The sequence below is a fragment of the Colias eurytheme genome, chromosome 2 (assembly GCF_061535395.1).
Source record: "Colias eurytheme isolate Ceu_HAF_F1 chromosome 2, ilColEury1 Martin Lab GWU primary, whole genome shotgun sequence".
NCBI lineage: Eukaryota > Metazoa > Arthropoda > Insecta > Lepidoptera > Pieridae > Colias > Colias eurytheme.
Genome location: NC_142981.1, coordinates 1,821,111 through 1,842,341, shown reverse-complemented (window position 1 = coordinate 1,842,341; position 21,231 = coordinate 1,821,111). Strand labels below are relative to the sequence as shown.

Here is a 21,231-nt window from a genome sequence, read left to right as displayed (position 1 = left end):
CTGGCTAAATTTGAAATGGCTTGTTTATCGAAAATTTATGACCGGACGGATTGTAATATTATTTGTCTTAATGTATTAATTTATAAATAAATTATAAACTTTTGCTATAAGATATTGTTTTGGTAACGGAAGCTGATTATGACACACTCCTACTTAACCTCTCAGCTTGTAAGGTAGGATGCCGTACCTATATAATATCCTTTTCACTGATAACAAGAATCCCACTGCTATTTTATGAGACCTATATCACTACCACAATCTGATGAGAACAACAAAATCTCATAAGTCAAAATCCGTCAAGCGGTTTATGCTGTACGGCGTATCATAGTAATAAACATAAATAATCTCGGAAAACATAACGCCTTCTTTCGCAGTTGGGTAAAAAGAAGAATGGCCACTCTACAATCATCCCTCCCAAAATATAACAAACAAAAGCGAAATCCAGTCCAATTTATCACCACTATTTCACAAACTCATAATTTATGTAAGATTTCGGGCGTCCGTAATCCGGCGACCAAACTTAGTAGCTATTTAGTTTAGCGGTCGAGCTAAGCGCAGTTTGATACTCGGCTCACGATGCTGGCCTATTTGCTTTATTTACGACGCCAGTTCTGTTGTTGGAGACTAAGAGATTATTACGATTTTAACCCGCTCTAATGGCCCTCTATTAGCTGAGTTATAACGATAACATTATTGTATATTTTGCCTCCCGCGCCTATCTTTGTTGTGCGGTTGTTTTGATAGATATGGCTGGATAACGTAATCTAGTTCTTAATAACTGATTATATTAAATAGCGTAATGATTATAGAATAGTATTGCTATTTTAAATACCAAGCAAAAATAGAAGAAATTTGGAAGAAATAATATGTACAATCTTTATTTGATTTTCCAGAGCTACAATAAAATTAATTACGCTAATTTTGTATCCAGCTGAAAATAGTCATGAAGATATCTCAATACAATATCTTGTATTGTAATCTTGGAATAACTTAATTAACAAATATTATAAAGAGATTTTGATTAATAATTGTATAGGAATATCTAATTAATTTGATTATACTTACCTTTTGTTTAAATTACTTACGATTATAAATAGACATTTATGTAATCTTTAAACATTGTAATACAGCCTTTGTAGTGCTTTGTATTCTCTATATTATTATCTAGCTAATAAGTTGTTAAATTCGAAGAAAATTATTTATATATTTTATAGTATTTTTAGATCTATGCCAAAGATATCGTTCTCACATTTTGAAGCACTTAAAAATAAAGAGTTTCTGAGAAATTTTACTCGACATACTTTCTGATTGGTCCAACTTTTATCTGACTAAACTATAAGAAGAGTAAAATTGATATTTAGGTTAGGTTAGAGTATTTGAATGCAATTAATAACATTCGTGTTTTTGCAGCTAATGTTGCTGTTCATATCACAGCTTACGGGAAAATCTTATCGTATTTGGCTCTAAAAACTTAACGCTACTCCTGTAATTCCTGGAGTTTAAAAATCGAGTCTTCTCTACATTTTTAAACTCTACATTTCAACAGTACCTAAACAAACACAGGTTCACGAAGGCACTTATCCAGTCCAAACCTTTACCAGAAGTCTGATCGGAAATAGAAAAACCGCAAACCATTGCAGTGAGCCAACACTCAAGTGAAGTGGCGATCGATGGCCTGTCCACGGAACGAAACTGGGCTAGCTGGCTAAACTAACCTTTTGGATAAGATTAAAGTTTTGTTTGTGCGTGTTTTATATAAGTTTTAATCGGAAAAAGTAAACGTGTGTTGTTGAAAATGGATAATAAATAAATAAAAATGGTGTGTTTCTTATTTCTGTCTTTAATTAGTATAACTACAACTAATCAACATGAGCGTGTTTATTTATAAGTTTTGAGCGAAAATTTTAAAATATGTTGCTGAAAATTGATATTAAATAGATATAACCTGAAATTATATGCTATTTTGGTATTACGAAAAGACGTAGACAGAAGCTATTAGTTGATTGCAATTAAAGATTAAGTAATTCATTCTATGTTTTGATCATCATAATGACTTTAACACGTCTTCTTGAATATGAAAAAATCAATGTAGGGTACACAACTTATGTAATCTATACTGATATTATAAAGCTGAAGAGTTTGTTTGTTTGAACGCGCTAATCTCAGGAACTACTCGTCTGATTTGAAAAATTATTTCGGTGTTAGATAGCCCATTTCTCGAGGAAGACTATAGATTATATATGAGATGACGCTAAGACCAACAGGAGCGGAGCACTGCGGGTAAAACCGCGGAGCAGAGCTAGTGTAATATAAATTGTAAATGAAATATTACGAGAAAGACATATTTATAACAAGAGCTCCAAATTGACCTAACTTCAAATAAATTCACATAAATAACTACCCAAAACTCAAAACTCAAAAGGACAATCATCCGTTCATTCCGATGTCCATTTTCATCAAACACATGAAAAACCGTTAAGCCAATACAAACCGTTTAAAAACGGAGCTGTAATCAACACTCGAATGCAATCGATGCTGTGTCCACGTGGTTTATAAATTTACAACGAGTTAAATCAAACGGCCCGCTACGTTGCATAGCATCCTGGGTCATAAATCGGTACCTAAATCGGTATGTTAAGGCTCGACAAACTTATTCGCACTGATACGCAAAATTAGATATTTAGGTAGTCACTTGTGTAGAGAAAAATGGGTAGGTGATTGTTATATCTGATTCAAGTGGAACCTTATTAATTAGAATTTTTAAAGAGCTTTCATCCATGAAAATAGTAGCAGTCGTTATACATTCCATTAAAATAAATTTATCGAGACACAGAGGAATCTAAATTATATATCATTATTTTGTCGTAAGCATGTTAGTTTATTTCTTATTCCTTTTTGTTTTCTATCAAATTAAGGTAGTTACCTAACAACAATTGTATATTTAATGTATAACTTGGTATGAAATGTCGAAGATCACAACGAAAACTAAATTTTTTAAAATGTTACTATTACATCATCTTGAACCATCATAAAAAGCCAATATTAGAAACACATAATAACACAATATTTATCTTAGGGCCGATTTTTCAATGCTTGGATAAAACTTATCCGTCCAATAAACTTATAAAGTATTACACGATAATATTAAAATGTCACGTAAACTGTCAAATACGGGCAATTAGAATACGTTTTTAAAATGGTAGTTTTATACATTATTCGACGAATAAGTTTTATCCAAGCATTGAAAAATCGGCCCTTATTATAGCAAAGACCGTTGTATCAGCCCTAACACTGACAGTCATAATCAAAATGCTGCGATATGCACTTCCTACTCACTGACTCTATGCAGTTCTTTATTCGACGTGTGCATTGTGAAATGTTTAGCTTTCATCAGAAATATACCAATGAATAGTTTAGATTTTAATGCAGATGCGGCACTTTGATACGCGGTTTATGCCACATGGAACGCAGTAAAGTAGAGTCAACAGATAAATGTAAGTATTTATTATTTTTAAGTTTGTTAAATGAATTCTTGATGATTCCTGAATTTGAAACAGGGCATCTACAATATCACCAGTTTCTGTTATGAGGGTAAAGGGAACTTTAAGAAATTATACTTCATACTAATGCTAAAATCGCAAAAGTTTTAAGGATGTCTTTCACGTAAAAACTACTGTACGTATTTTGATAAATTTTTACAGGGATATGGGTTATACATCGGAATAGCACATGAGCTATAGAAAACTTGATTTTTCACGCGGGTTCATCCGCTTGTGAAACCGCGGAACACAGCTCTTACAAATTATAATACAAAACCGAGGTGCTAAGGTCACGTACATAAAATGTTATTGCTACTCACGAGTTTAGGAGGAAGTCAATCGTTACTTCGACATCAAAGATAGAATCAAGAGTCGCAGAAAAACACCAAAGAACCCCGAGGGCTCTCGGAATAACTCCAATCTGACACTTCGCAACAAAAGACAGTGTTTACAATCCGGATGTGCGTCGAACATTGTCCGTTTGGACCGGGTAATTGGTTTGTCCCGGTCAACACAAAGGAAACAGTTAAACACTGTGAGTCTTACACTTGAAGAGCTTAATTAAGAAAAAGTCTACTAATTATAAGATGCTCTTTTGTTCAAAATGTTTACGATAAGTAATATAATTGTGGAGTTTATTAACGATGAAGACATTTGGAAAAAATGATGGTTTATATATTTTTCAGTCATGCGCTGGATACTTTAGTAGATGAGATTGTGATAAAGGCTCGGATTTTAAAATTTAATGAGGAAGACTAATATTATAGTATTACACAGGTTATATACAATACATTCCTGAAAGCGTGTGAAAATGATACGAGAAAAATAGTAGAACGCTTCTTGGAAAAAACAACATTGGCTGTGTTTTCGTTGCAATGAAAACCAAATATCACAATAATAACACATGTACCACATTCTGTAGTAAGATAATCTTCATCATACAAGATTTTAGATTATAAATCACACAGATAAACGAAAACACAAACCTATATGCTAGAAATTTGAAAAGCAATGAGAGTCGTGCAAAATTCGACATTAATGGGGTCGCGTTCCCCTTTATTTAACAAGCCCTCATCGAAGATTCACACCACAAAGGTAATTAATGTACGTAGTTATATCCTACAGAAATCTATACGAACTATGAAATAAGTATCTGTATTGATACTTCGTTGATCTACCTATTTCCATACCTTAGGATGGACACAGTTCTGGTGTAAATTCACATTAAGCCTGCTTAATTACTGCTTGCTGGCATCCTCTTTTGATTTGGCTATTCTCTTCATTAATAAACTTAACTGGTCTATTTTGATTCGTTTTTCTTATATTTGGCATTGACATAACTAATGATGTAGCTAATCATCATACAAAAATAAGTTTTTTGCATTAGCAAAGTAAGTTCATTGCTATGCCAACTCTGATAATATTTGTTTTGTATACGATACCTTTCTCTTTACAATTAATTCAATTAAGAACAATCTCGAATATTCATCAGTTTTCATGCAGCAGTCGTGGCCGAGCGGTTAAGGCGTCTGACTAGAAATCAGATTCCCTCTGGGAGCGTAGGTTCGAATCCTACCGACTGCGGAACTTTTTGAATTTATAAATTGAGCGCATATTTTACGAATAAAACAAAAAACAGTTGTATAGTTTTTGTCAGTGTAAATTTGGTTTTTATTGAAAAACTAGCGGTCCGCCCCGGCTTCGCCCGTGGTACAAGTTTACGTTTTCTCTACATAAGAACCATCCTCGTACTTCAAGGAATATAATAAAAAAAGAATTAACGAAATCGGTTCAGCCGTTCTCAAGTTATGCGCTTACCAACACATTTTGGGATTCATTTTTATATTATAGACTAGCGGTCCGCCCCGGCTTCGCCCGTGGTACATATTTACGTTTTCTCTACATAAGAACCATCCTCGTACTTCAAGGAATATAATAAAAAAAGAATTATCGAAATCGGTTCAGCCGTTCTCAAGTTATGCGCTTACCAACACATTTTGCGTTTCATTTTTATATATAAGAAGATTAGATATCTAAATTTAATTATTTTAAAAACTTAAAAGTTGAAATATTTCATTTCTCTTTATAGATATTAAATTTAAGAAGACTGTTCTTTATTTTTGTTCACTTGTTTAATTAATTAGTGCAATATCAATATAATACAGACAATTGAATTTACAGTTTGACCTTGACCATGCTGAAAGTAGAGCGCTCTCTCAAATGCTCCACTTTGTTAAAATTAGGCTGCATACGACGACGTATGCAGGCGACGTATTTGCGCAGTAGTTAATTGCGTGAATATGAGTTCTGTTCGATTCCCGGAAAAAAAAATCATCTTTATTCTAGTACTTTAGTACTACTGATAGCTGATATGAAAGTTTTCTCTGTATTTTTTTATCATGTCTTTATTATATAGTTTTACTGGTACTATTATATTTTAGACATTATTCCACACATAGAGAGAGAGAGAAAAGAACCGTAAGTAGCTATAGATAACATAATTTTTATTATTGACTTCATAAATTTTATTTATTAAATAAAACTCCTTACATTAAGTGAACTGTGAAACAATAAATGCAATAATTAACCTTCAGAGTACAGCTTTAGTCATGAAATTCATACTATTAATTTAAAGTGCTATAAATAGCAAAACGGGGCATATTTGAAAACAAAGAAACGCCCCACAATGCTATTTTACCTTCGGCCATTTAAGCAAAAGTGAATTTCACTCGAATTAAAACGAAGTATTACAACCGACCTCAATATTCAACAGTTCTTTGTAAAATACCGGCTCTATTATCCCGGGCATGGTAAAGACAAAAATTAAAATGACAAACGCGACAATTAATTCGTCACAAAGGCATATTCCGTATCGACGGTGTATTAAAAATACCGGAGCGTTGTTTTTATTGGAATTTTATACGCGGTATTACAAAGCAAGCGGGATTAATTTCTAACAATTTCAATGTTTTTTTCGGGGTAAGAGATAATCCTACCGTGACAATATTATAGATGTGAGCTAGACTACAGGCCCATGTTGAAAAAGTTATGGGTCATTTGAACCACCAGGTGACCTAACTAGAACGATATAAGAGCATAAAATAATAAGATTCAGCACTATACCGTCACTTGTAAGCTGTCCAACTGAGTGCAGATGAGCTTTTGGTTAGTTAGTTATTAGTTAGTTACTAGGATTAGTAGTAGCATATTAGTCCATGGTAGTAGTTAGTATACAGACATAAATTAAAGCCAGAAATAGCTACTTTTTACAGGTTAGGTATCTTGCGTGCAAAGGAGCACTCTCCAAAAAGTATGTAGCTTTTGCCGCGGTTACGGGTGAACTTTGCGAAAAAATGCAATAACCTACTCAAAGTGTATTATACATTACTAGCTTCCGCCCACGACTTTGTACGTGCATCCCCGTTTTTCCCCGTTCCCGCAAGAATTTCGGGAAATCCTACCTACGATGTTAGGATGCCTACGTCCTAACATCTACCTGCATGCCAAATTTCAGCCCGATACGTCCAGTGGTTTGGGCTGCGCGTTAATAGATCACTATATCAGTCACCTTTGAGTTTTATATATATATAGATAACTTATTTAGGCAAACTATGAAACAATAAACTACTAAACCAAATTTTTTAGAAGATAAAACATGTTACATAACATATTATGTGCATCGCATTCTACCATTTTAATTCACTACACAAGGTTGAATTATTTACTTCTTGATAATCTAAAGAAATCTCTTTAGATATTAACGATTCGCGTATAAATTTATAGTCCAGACCTACTAAAATAAACAGTATAAAAAGGATGGGCACAATAAAATGTAAAGAGGGGACTAAATCAGTGAGGGTTTCGACCGCGTTTTAAAATTTAGGAAGGATTCTATTTTTTAAACACAGTACAGATAATATTTAATATTTGAAACCTTCGACAGACAAAATAAACATATTTATTTTATTTAATAGAGTTTTTATTAAATTAATTAAAATCCACCATAAAAAGGTTTATTCTTTTTAAACCCTCTTGTTCAAAAATTAAACAAAAATAGTACAGAGATATTATTCATTTCTACGTCATATAAGGTTGCCAAAATTTACAAAAAACTACGCAGCCGGTAGGATTCGAACCTACGCTCCCAGAGGGAATCTGATTTCGAGTCAGACGCCTTAACCACTCGGCCACGACTGCTGTGGATAAAGCTCTATAACTTGAGAAGACAAAAGGCATTGCTATAAATTGATAAGTATGTTAATGCGGAGGTTTCTACCCCCAAGATCCTAGTAAAATAGGTTCCTTACTTGCGTGGAGTTGTGGTCGTTGAAAAAGAAGACCTATTCAAATTCGTTCTTGTGTACTGCAGGACTATTGTTACATGTATAATTTATTATTATATAAGTTTAGCATTAACGTTAAGAATGTCTATATTGTCATCGTCAAATGGTCAAATATTTATAAATAAACTAAAAGTCTTTAAGTCATCAATTTTACAATGAAAACAAGAACTGATACACATTTTCACAACATATTTTCTCTATTCTTCAATAGTTCATTACAAAATTTGCTTTAAATAGTAACAACATTGACACTTTGGCTTTCAACATTGGCTTTCAAATAATATTTAAAAAGTATTTTTGGGATATAATATATGTAAATGCTATCTATCTTAATAGGTGTAGCACGATCCTTAAAATTCAAATTATAATTAACTAGCTTTCCGCCCGCGGCTTCGCCCGCGTTTTGAAAGAAAAACCCGCATAGTTCCCATTCCCGTGGGATTTCCGGGATGAAACCTATCCTTTGTGTTAATCCAAGTTACCCTCTTTATGTGTGCTAAATTTCATTGTAATCGGTTCAGTAGCATTTGCGTGAAAGAGTAACAAACACACACACACATCCTCACAAACTTTCGTATCTTCTCTTATTTTTCTTCTCTTATATATAAAAATGAATCGCAAAATGTGTTGGTAAGCGCATAACTCGAGAACGGCTGAACCGATTTCGATAATTCTTTTTTTATTATATTCCTTGAAGTACGAGGATGGTTTTTATGTAGAGAAAACGTAAATATGTACCACGGGCGAAGCCGGGGCGGACCGCTAGTTTATAATATTAGTAGGATTTGTTCAAGAAACTCATTGTTAGACATGTATATAACAAATACATGCCTAACAAGCAAGTGTAAACCCTAACCCCACGGAGTGGATTATGTTTTTCACTTCCTAAGCAAAATTAAACCATATTTAAGCTAAAATGTCCTACTCTGCTCTGCGGTCTTCGCTGTAAGAAGCTTTTATTTATTTAATCTGTGATGACTGAGAAAACGTTGGCTTATGTACATTGAGGTAAAATCTACGGAGTTTATGCAGAATGTTTGTAATAGATACTCTAATGAAGTACTAGAGATCAGGAATTGTGAAGAATTATTTTCTGTGAAATTATTTCTGTACGATTAATTTGTACTTCGAGGTTTGATGATCTTTGTGCCGTATGCTCACTACACATTACCTACATAATATTAGATCATGTATCATGTAACATATGAAATCTATAATATAGTCTCTATGGTACCTACTTATTCAGTTGTTATTGCTCTTTAATATTAACTGGTCTTCACTTAGTTGTTTCATTTATATACCCGAAGTAGGTCGTCTACTATTGTATCTCGTCTCGACGTTATTTTTGAGTCGAACCCAAATCTTGCGTGGTCACACCAAAATTCAGGAATTCATGAGGCATAGAGAAGCTTGGTTTTTACTATATTCCTTCATTCAGTGACGTGGTAGATTTCCTATCGTGTCCTCATTATGTATAGAATTCATTGCCACCCTACAATTTTTGAGAGATTACTTAAATAATCACTCTCGTATATTTAAAACACATGTAACACAAAGTAAAACAAAAGACATAAATCTCACATTTAAAACTTACACGACTCTCGTTCAACGGTGCGAGAACATTATCGCCCATCCAAAAAACAGCCGCGAACGACACCACTTACCCTGATTGATGAAAACAAGAGCCACGCGCTTCATGTTTCGCGAATTCCCGCGTTTATTAAATTCCTTTTTATTTCAACGGAATCTCATTATATAATCTACAGCTTCGAGACGTGAGGCCTTTGCGGGAAATTATTATTTGTAAATATTTTAATTGTACTGTCAAGAATTTCTTGACTTTGTTGTGATGATTCATTTAATACGAGACAAAAGTTTTTAGAATGCATCAAAATATTATTGTGTTTACGTCAAGTACAGCGTAAACTTTATTTAACGCTTTCTACTTTCTCTCTTCTTTCTTTTTGGAGTGAAACTTCTTTAGGCGCGTTGAGAGTAAAATTTCAAGGTCGCGTCATGGCAATACCGTCACGTCATGGAGTAAGGCGACGATTTTGGTATCTTTGAATCTTGCCAAAGAAGTTTCACTTCTGACAGGTGTGCTCGGCACACACGCTCTTTTTTCATTTCTCTTCTTTCTCTCCTTTATTATTATTTCACTAAGTGATATGATAGAATTTACTAAAATAGTCAAACGAAATAGTAACAACATTGACACTAGCACAAACATTAATAGGTTAACACCACAGGTTAACAGATTTCGTTAACACGCTGCTCCCGTATTCTCTTATGAAGTCCCCCAAAACACAGCAATTGAAATTACGAGCTCAGCTTATTCCAACCAAAGAAGATTATTTTGTATGACAATGACTTAATCCGGGTCTCAAACGACGTTAGCAGAAAACTGTGATTTTAAGATTCAACACAGACGATCTCCAGGGTGCATGCGTTTTGTATGTTAATGCGCTCATACATACATACATGGCGCTAACAACGTATTCAGCACAGTCAAGTGATAACCGAGGCACTGGGTTTGCATCTGTTACGAGTTTAAATATTTATCGTTTGCGATTTTTCGAAATACATGTACCTATGTATATGTTGTTATTGGTATTATATCATCTTGTATTATCTATACTATACAATCCAACTAATATTATAAATGGGAAAGTTTGTGAGGATGTGTGTGTGTTTGTTACTCTTTCACGCAAATACTTCTGAACCGATTGCAATGAAATTTAACACATATATAGAAGGTAACTTGGATTAACAGCGGGTTTCCCTTGAAAACGCGAGCGAAGCCGCGGGCGGAAATCTAGTATTATAGTAAATACTAAATACATGAAAATGCTGCCTAAAATAACCAATTATTAAAATAACCAATTTGGATGAAATTTGGTACTTGGTACAAACATAGTTTAAGAACTCAGAAAGAACGGGAGCTATGAAATTTTTCTTGAAGCGGGAAGAAAGCTTGTTTACTATATTTTGAATAGAATAAATAGTTTATCAAAGAAAAATTTGCATTTTTTATGAATTATAACTCACAATTTTAACATTGACAAATTAACCACAATAATCGTGGCATAATTCTATAAACTATTCAATTCCCACCTAATTATATAACAAAATATGCAAACTAGAGCAATAACTTTCCCAAACTTCGTCTATATTACATAATAACCAAATGTGAGATAATAATTTCGTATCATAATAAACATTATTACTCAACTTTAGTCTCAAAGATACGCTATAGTCGAAATTTTGGGTCCCTAGGGTATAAGTCTGACGGATTTGTTACTTCTAATAAATGATTCAATGTAAAATAATATAGCTGGGATTGTTTGAAAATGTTAATGCTTGAATTTAGGAGGTGTGGTAAAATGGTACTAGATAGAGAATATAATGTAAAAAGTATGGGAATAATCGAACAAAATGTTAGATAAGTTTCATCTACCTCAACCCGTAAAATCTCATCTATCTTCAGATCTAAAAGAGAAATAAATCTAGACGTATTTTGTAAACGTTTTTTGTTTCTGTTTGTTCTCTTTTTAACACGCTTTTATTACCTTTATGTAATCGACATGTTTGTATGAAACTGACTCTGAATGATACTGACTCATTTAGACTCTATTTTGACCCGCTTTAAACGGACAGATTTAATTCAAACATTGTACACTTATCAAGGATCGGTGACAAGACAATAATTTCATGAGTGTTTTACATTTTTATGGAAATGTAATGGCAGTGGCTCCGCTCCTGTTAGTCTTAGCGTAATGATGTATAGCCGAAAGAACACCGAAAGAATTTTTTCAAATCGAAACAGTAGTTCCTGAGATAAGCGCGTTCAAACAAACAAACTCTTCAGATTTATAATATTAGTATAGATAAGTATCCTGGGTGAAGCTGGAACGGTTCAGTGTAACCATTAACCAAAATTATTTTATTCACCAAATACATATAGAATGAAGTGTTGATCACTCGGTAGACAATAGATTGCAAGATAGGCTTGGCTGATAGCTAGTAACGATAGCACACACGCAAACCTAAATATAGGGAACGTAATTTGTTTTAGAAAAACAAATTGCTCTGTTTAATATCTATGTTAATTTTTGATTGGGGATGTATTACATTAGGCGATTGTGTGGGTGGGATATGAAATAACTTAATTTTCATTGATCAACCTAAAAACTATAAGCTATTGTTATCTTCTGTATATTTCTGATCATCTACTTCTTATTGATATAACGCGAATTTAATCAAATAATTATAGGTAAGAAGTAAGAACTGCAAGTATGAAAGTAAAATGCGGTAAAAAGATGTAGGTAAGTGCTTAATGCTTATGTACGCGATTGTACTTCTTTGATTCATTGTAATCCTTTTTTTATAATCGTACCAGCCCCCACGACACAAGTTCTCTTAGTGTGGGAGCTATAGTTAACAAGTAACAACTATAATTGTATAATAAGCAACAGCAACTTCCTATATATATGTATTGTTAAATTGCTTTTGTTACCTGTGTTTTGCTGAAAATAAATAATTTTTCATTTTTCATTTTAATTTTCATGTACAATTGGGAAATAACTATATAATGTTAATCCAGCTGAATAAAGCTGAAATTTGTCACACTGTTTACTATTATAATGAATTATTTTCCTAAAATAATTACAATAACTCCAATTTCTTTGCTAGAATCTATGAATCATGTTAGTCTAATGAGACTCAAAGTTTTCTGTTTATAAAACAACAAGATTTTACAAATGAATAATAGAAGATAGAGGTTAATGCACCCATTTTCAAGATAAAATATTATTTTACCTTTACTGCTTTTAATCTTCATCTAGAGTCTTTTATTTCTTGAGAAATATTTATTTCTTTATCCGTATAATACAAACATCAGAGCGGAGACAAGAGGACTTTGATTCTCTTCACAATAATCTATAACTAAGGTAAATTGAAGCTAAGTATTTTATATGTATTTGATAATCCCTCCTCTCTTGATATACATGCACGATAATGTTTTTTTATCCTACTAATATTATAAATGCGAAAGTTTGTGAGGATGCATGTATGTGTAATGTGTATTGTGTATTGTGTATGTGTAGGTGTGTATGTTTGTTACTCTTTCACCTAAATACTACTGAAACAATTACAATTAAATTAAGCACACATATAGAAGGTAACTTTGATTAACACATAGGATAGGTTTTATCCCGGAAATCCCACGGGAACGGAACCATGCGGGTTTTTTTTAAAACGCGGGCGAATTTATATATATAGTTTTACACAAAATAATTAAACTGTAAGAGGGTTAGAGAATTGAGTTTATATTTTATAGTTAAATTTAAAACTGTAAAAATTATAGGTATATATTCGAGTTAACAATAATATAAATGGAGCCGTCTACAATAAACAGCTCTATTATGAACACTATGAAGAGGGTTGACCTAAAATACAAGTTTATTTACCCAGTTTGAGCACCAGTCTCAAAATTAGTTCTATATTGTTCACAGAACAAATGAACAGACAGCACCTGAAAGCATACAACGATTTGGTACATTTCAGTTATCATTAAAAGGGATTTAAATTATAATTCTGTTCTCTACAGGGAGGGAAAGGAATGAGTTTTATTATAGTCTCAGTACTTAATAAGAAAATTTTCACTTTTTATTATTTACAGACATACAATATATTATCTAATATTAAAACCATGAAGTTGTAACAGTGTTTTGGAAGCAACACTCTTTCAAACTAAAAACTAAAAGTGTTTACATACTCTGGACTTAGATGTGTTCTTGAAGTATATAGTTAGTTCCGTTGCTGCTCGCAAAAATTAACAAACAGCAAAAATTATGTTAATTGCATAAAGTTACGTAATTATTCATCCCTTTCTTTGTTTTTCACAAAAAATACACTGCAAATGTTGTCTCAACAGCGTAATCCACTGAATCTCCTCAAAATTCTTGATAAATCCAATAATAATTCGTCGTAAACCAAACAAAGGCATGAATTCATTACGAAATTTCCCATAACACCTGATTCAATTACTCCCAACTTGTTCGCAAGAACGTGTAATTAAATTTTGTTTGGACTCCGGCTTAACAAATAATATCCGACTTTACTGATTAATTTAGACCGAGATGATTTATTACTTCACTTTTGAGACTACAGATGAATACTGCGCGGTTGCTCATATACTAATAAAAATAACTAATATTATAAAGCTGAAGAGTTTGTTTGTTTGTTTGAACCCGCTTATCTCAGGAACTATTCGAAATCCGATTTGTAAAATTCTTTCGGTGTTAGATAGCCCAATCATCGAGGAAGGCTATAGGCTAAGACCAACAGGAGCGGCGCCGCACGAAGATGAAACCGCGGAGCGCAGTTAGTAATTAATAAAAAAAATATTGACACTAAATTTACTATGTTATTATAACTATAATTTATTTCGATAAAAATGGCGTCTCGTAAAATAGTAAAAAAATATATTCTGCTCATTTTGTTCAATCCTTTGAAACAATTTATATCATTGTGACAAAAATATTAAGAAAGAACCTGATAACATTATAGGCGAAAAGAATTCGTTATTATTTACATCAGATCCTTATCTAGCTTTGGAAGGTCTAGGTCTAGGTCTATTAAATAATACTTTAATAAAATATTATTTAATAAATTCATATCTAGGCTTATTCTGGTCCGATAGAAATAGAAATTGAAAGGAACTTTGTCCGTTGGATACCTGGATAGGGTTAGATTTTTTTCTGTTAATAAAATACAAGATGGCATAGATTAAATCCGACGTTCTTTTCACAGAATTCATTATATTTTTATGACATATTTTTTTGCTTAATATACCCTTGTATTAAGCAGTGTTCGTTTCACAGATATTCCATTTTTTATGACATATTCTTAACCGACTTCAAAAAAAAGGACGTTCTGTGCTATTTCGACCGGTATATTTTTTTTAATAAATCAAACCTATTTAATAAATAGCACATCTTAATAATATTAATTAATAATATCAAATCTTTTTTATTTTTTACTTTTCCGTTGTTGAAGCCGGGTTTTTTAACGTAGTTAATTTTATTGGTCAATTATATATCGAACGGTACAGATTTTATTCGATGTTCTTTTCACTAGCGTTATTCTTTTTCATGATATTTACACAACAAAGGGTTAACATTCTATTAGGGCGTGTAATATTGAAGGTAGATAACACTTGATGTATTTGCCGAGTGAGTTTCAACGCTGAGCTTTCGACACTTTGGTGTACAATGCTTGTTCGTTTTTAATAAAATTTTTAAGTTGGTGTGTATGATTCCTAATCGCAAAGACTATCGATTAAGCTTAATATTTGACAAAGTATTCAACCCAGTTCGGAATGGTTTTATTTATTTTTCCTCTCTTTTCATGTATATAGATAGATATTGTTACGACTGCTCCACTATGTTTAGGGAAATTTTTACATCATATTATTTTCTCCACATGTTAATTTTAAACTAGTAGTAATAGAATATTATATTACTGACAATAATTTATTTTAAATATTTTGCATAACATTGAGAATTTAACCCGCCGCTAATATGTTAAAAAGCTTTTCATATTTATTCTTTATAATATCTATCTTTTATTTAAATTCTTTACATACGTATACTAAAACATTTTTAAACACAAACAAAATCACAGAAATATACGAAGAAAATAATCTTTTAAAAATGTATTGATAAGCAGCAATGTATCCTTCAGCGTAGATAAAGCGATATAATTTGTATTGTTTGAAATGCGGAAACTTACACCAGGTGAAAACATATTATGTTATCAGAAACTCAACAATCTCGTCCCCTTTTTGTTACATTGCTGACTTTGTACCTACACCTACAAACATCGTGGTTTCAAGCGAGCAATGGATGTGCAAGCGAGCGTTAATATAGATAGTGGTGTTGATAAGCAAGGCGTGGCAATGTAATGGTGGTAGATGGTACGATAGCTAAGAGCATCGCACGCGAACCGACAGACACGCTCATAATACACGAGTCTACATGAATACCAACAGATAGGGTGTTCCTTCATGATTTAGAACTTCCTTTCGACATAACTCTGCTTGACTTTTAAAGGACTTTGATGTACGTGACCGAGTTAAAGAGTGGCTAATTTGAAATGTCAAATTTTAGTAACTCATTTTTCAGGCGTCTTTATTTTGCGTTTATGTCCCGCAATGTTTATAGCCTTCCTCTATAAATGGGGTATATTACACTGAAAGAATGCTTCTTCGTTAGCGCGTTCAACCAAACAAACAAACACTTCAGCTTTATAATATTAGTATAGTTTTTTTGTATACATAATATATTGTGAAACAAAATTAAACAGAATGTAGTGAAACAAATGTGTAAGGCATCTTCCTTATACCTCGTAAAGGAACACGAGATATCACTTGTTACTTTCCAAGTTTTAAACTAATTTTATAAAACCCCAGTTCCGTGATTTTAAATCCAAAATAGACGCTTTACAAAACCTTCCTGTAATAGCATCTTGGTTTATCAGATAGTACAAGAGCATTAATTAAAAGGGTTTCAAATAGTAAAGAGGTAAGGCGTCTGTGTCTCAACCCTCCGTGGTTCCTCCTTGAATTAATTCTATTTTAATGCTGTATACCAAGTTAATTGCAATTTCAATTAGTTTTGCCTTAACCGAATTAAAAGGCTTATACTTATTTCTAGTTTTAAATGCTCAGGCTTTGAAAATGGCCTAAATAACTAGGGCGTTATTGAGAACGGCTCTAATAATTCGGCCAAAATTATTGGAATTTTTAATTTGGCCATTCTAAGAATATTAAGCTCACTTTTATTTATGGCTTCAGACATTATATCAAGAAAATTATGCGGAATTTCTTAAAGAGCTTTATTGTTATTATTATAGTAAGAAAATATAATTAGTATCCCCATTATGTCCATGTGGCTATTGAGACACTTTGGATAAGGTTGAAATTATAATAATAAGAGAAAGAAAGGACTCAAGAGCTTTTTATTTGTGAAAAATAACTGAATTGGTAATCATAGGTTACGATCATTCCAAAACAGTTGAATAGCTACACGATTCATAATATTATGTATAGTCATAATGAACATCAAAACATAAAAATTGGTTGAAAAGAGTTTTATAACTGTGTGAAGTAATCATTTACTATATTAATCTTACGCCAACTTTATACCAATTATTTCAAATACCACTATAACAAAAATCTAACTCAAATATATTTTATTCGCCTACACTTTGTATAAAATCTTTTACAGTGTTTGCTTAGTTTACTTTATTGATTTACCAAAAATATATTCTAATTCAAGTGGACTTTCAAAGACCATTGCGATAAATCAACCGTATATTAATTCGTAAAGTGCAATTCTTAATATGTGTTTCATACAATGGAGTTTTCATTCAACGATAAAATATTTATCCATTCAAACACCGCAATGTACAGCAACCTATGAAATATACACCTCTCCCTTTTGTTGGATAACTTTTATCTCAAAAACAAGCTGGCTTTTTGCGTTGGCACCCTTTCGAAATCCGCTGTTTACTGCCAAAGTTTTCGGCCAAATGAAATCTAGATTCTTCTTATAAACAACGCGGAGTTTTCTGGAACTTTCGTTATTTATATTTTAATTTGATCTTTTGAGGTGTCGAGAATTTTGATGTAGGTGAATATTTTTTGTTTTAATCTTGTTATTTTTTATATTTAGATGTACTATCAAAGGCCGTATGATAGATGTTTTATGCGTTCTTGTGCCTTTTTGATTAGTAAAATTCCTTACTGAATCAATATTCGTATTTTCTACATTGAGATATACATATATGGAGACGACACCGCCTACATCACTTATGTTCCGCTCAACATACGCCACATGACGTATGTTGAGCGGTTTTTTTTAATGGTTTTAAAGTGAAACGCATCAAATATGCCTTCGTGTGTGTTACGATATTGCTCAAATAATACAAATAATACGGAAATGTGCAAAGGAATAACTTTCATCGGTAAGAACCTAACTAGATAATAATTTTTAAAACTTAGTTAGAGCAAAAAAATGGCGCACAGATTTTGTTCGTGGTGTCTCCTCCATACGTATAGTAATATTATCTCAATGATTTTCTAGCAACATTTTTAAAATCTTTTATATTCCATTTTAGTTGATAATAGCACTACAGACGCCCGCTACTGTATACATTATTGTAATATCAATACAAGATTTGCTTAACTGACATACATACTTACAATACACACACATCCTCACTAATACCATTGGTAACATTATAGTTCTTAACACTAAATAACAGTTAACACAAACACGAAACACAACCCCATAATGAACGCAATCAAAGCACCTTGTCTGCCCCCAGTTTGCCCCACAACACCCAAATCGTATCAAATTGTATCAATTGACCGCTCCTTGCAAGTTTCTTAGGCAATTAAACTTGCGCTGCGACAGGCGAGACTATGGAGTGGGGCAAGGAGGCAAGGGGGCAACAGGCAGGGGCAAAGTTAGGCTTTATCCCGAAACTATCGACTTCAGAAAAGCTTTACTAGTAATTTGCCAAAAGTCGGATGCTTCGAGTGGGATTGAGGAAAACACGGTAATTATTGGACGCGTTTAGTTGATTACCTTGTTGTGTTATTGTTTTTAGGTAAGTCATCAAGCGTTACTTAACTACGTTTTAGAAAACTAATTCATGATTTTTTTACATTTGATGGTCAGTTAATGTAAATATTAATAAACAGTATTTACATTTTTATTAGGTACGTAGGTATAGCTGAAGTCATCCACAAGTTTCAATTTGATATTTATGAATTCAATGCTTTCATAAATTATATATTGATTTATTTGTTTAATTACAGAACATGTGGCTTACAGACATGCCAAAGCACCACAATGCTATATAGTACAAAAAATTATTTTACGCAATTTTACAATTATACGTGATAAAAAACACAAGAACATTGAAAGAAAAATACTTATAACTACACTTCATATACCATTATGAGAATACAAACAATAATAATATATTCAGATATAATAAAATACGATAGATAGTTCAACACTAAGAAAATTCATAGAAATAGAAAAAATTAGACAGATTACAAATATAATATTTAATTGGATTACTAATCTAATAAGAATTGCCATCGAGATAATAAATGGCGTAACGAATAAATAAAGTCAAATTATCACTTATAAATAACACAAGAGCTTCAAAATTATCGGGTATTTTCCGATAGGTTCGTTGCAAACAAATGAAGGAGTCAAGTTTTTAGTCAAGGTTAAAAAATCACTCGCGCTTCGCGCTCGTGATTTTTCCTGAAAAACTTGACGACTTTATTTGTTTGCAGGGAACCTTGAGGGAAATGCCAGATAATTTTGAAGCTCGTGTGGTATTCGGGAGATTATTTTTCCGTCCCAAATGTCGGCCAATAATTTCACAATTGAATTGAACCTGTCAGTTTGACGTCAACGACCAGAGAAAATTTTCAAAAAATTATCAGTCTAATACCATGTAGGTTGTACCACGTGACGTCGAATGGTGCAATTCTATTGGTCGATATTTGGGTCGGAAAAATAATCTACGAAAATGTCAAAATGTTGGTACTGGGCAAGCATGTCTCCGAGCAACTTTATATTATATTTTTAAAGAAAAAAAAATCAAGTTTCAATATTTTGTTGTTATTATCATAATATGTATCATTTAACAATGTCTAATACATCTAGATCCAATTACGATGCATTAGTAGTTCTTTGATCGTACTCTCAGGATTTCCAAATGATATTTTAATTCTCTAGTCAAATTGGAAGCCTTAAATGAGAAGCCGTCGCCATAATGGATTCATGGCACTCATTGACGATGCATTTGGATCAAATTAAGATGCGAGAACTTTCAACGTCTTTGAGTAAAAAAGCTGGCGAAAATTTTAAAGTTTCCCATCTCAAGTATCAGCTTGTTAAGTGTATGAATATTCGGTTTGTACCTTTTTATTTTTGGGGAAAATGGACGTCAAATTATGGAGTTAGGAAGAAAATTTTATGAGATATTTAAACAGGAATTCCTAGGAGCCATAGTTATGCCTTTAAGCCATGGGCAAACACAAGAATAAAGTTCTAATTACTCATGTTTACACGAAAGCTTTTTAAACGATAATACACACAACATCTATGAACCCATAACAGCAATTAATAATTGATTTCACTGTCCACTCATGATAGCCTTTCAGTGCCCATAGAAAACCTACGTCAAACCGTCTCTGAGTCAGTGCAAAGTTCAAAAAAAGTGAAGTCCCGTGTCCCCAAGTGGGGTAAGGGGCAGATGCTATACATCTGTTTCACTGATCGATTTTCTTTAGGGACAAAAGGTGATCAGCCTTCTATGTCCTGCCCGACATTTTTTTTTCTTCGTTTCCACCGGGAATCGAGCCCAGGACCCCTCGGTTCTACGCTCACGCGTCAACCACTGTACCAAGTAGGCAGTGAAAGCAGATCCATAGCAAACTTATTATAGTAGAGCCATTTTAATAGGCAACATTTGACAGTTCAACAAAATTCAACAACGTAACCTAGTAACGACAACATAGAATAACATGATATTTCGTTTTGTTAGAACTGCACATTTGCTTAACTTTTTTCAATTACGACCACATATTTATAATAATAATGACCGATACAAGTAATTTTAATATTTCATTTTACTAATAAACCATTCTAAACATAATAAACAATTTCTGAATTGAAGAACTGACGTCGCTACAATTTTGTGTCAATAAACCTTTTTTCTTTTTAAATACCAGAGACGTTACTCTAAAAATCGAAATCTGACATCTAGAATCGAATGCATTGATTACTTCTGAATAAAAATCATCATAAATTAATAAATTCGATTGACAAATGTTTCAAATCCGTATCGATTAATTCACTTTACTCGATGTTTTTAAGCAGGTTACCTCTCTTCGAAGATAAAATTGATAGACGTCAAATGTTGCCTATTAAATTGGCTCCACTATAAACCCCTAATTTCAAAAACAACAATATCATCACTCACCGAAAGCTATTAAACGTGGATTAAACCCATTAAAACAGATCCCAAATTAACAGTCAATCCAAATGTCAATAATATTAAAACATTTAAATAAGCTATATTACGTGACGATCCCAACTGAATGAATGCGGAATGACGAATTTTTGTAATTCAAGCGTCTCGTTATAATTTAAAAAGTCGATTTCCTAATGCCTCAGGGAAATTAGCGAATGGCCATTGACAAAAGAGGCCGGAGAAAAGATTGCATTTAACAAAACCTTTTATATTTTGTATCT

General features: G+C 32.6%; 2 non-coding genes across 2 annotated transcripts; one reads left to right on the top strand and one right to left on the bottom strand.

Annotated features, from left to right (window-relative positions):
* The first annotated feature begins 5,041 nt into the window (after positions 1–5,041).
* Positions 5,042–5,123, top strand: TRNAS-AGA (transfer RNA serine (anticodon AGA)). Its single transcript has one exon. It is a non-coding gene; the product is annotated as a tRNA-Ser (tRNA).
* Positions 5,124–7,654: 2,531 nt separating this feature from the next.
* TRNAS-CGA (transfer RNA serine (anticodon CGA)) lies at positions 7,655–7,736 on the bottom strand. Its single transcript has one exon. It is a non-coding gene; the product is annotated as a tRNA-Ser (tRNA).
* Between the last annotated feature and the right edge of the window lie 13,495 nt (positions 7,737–21,231).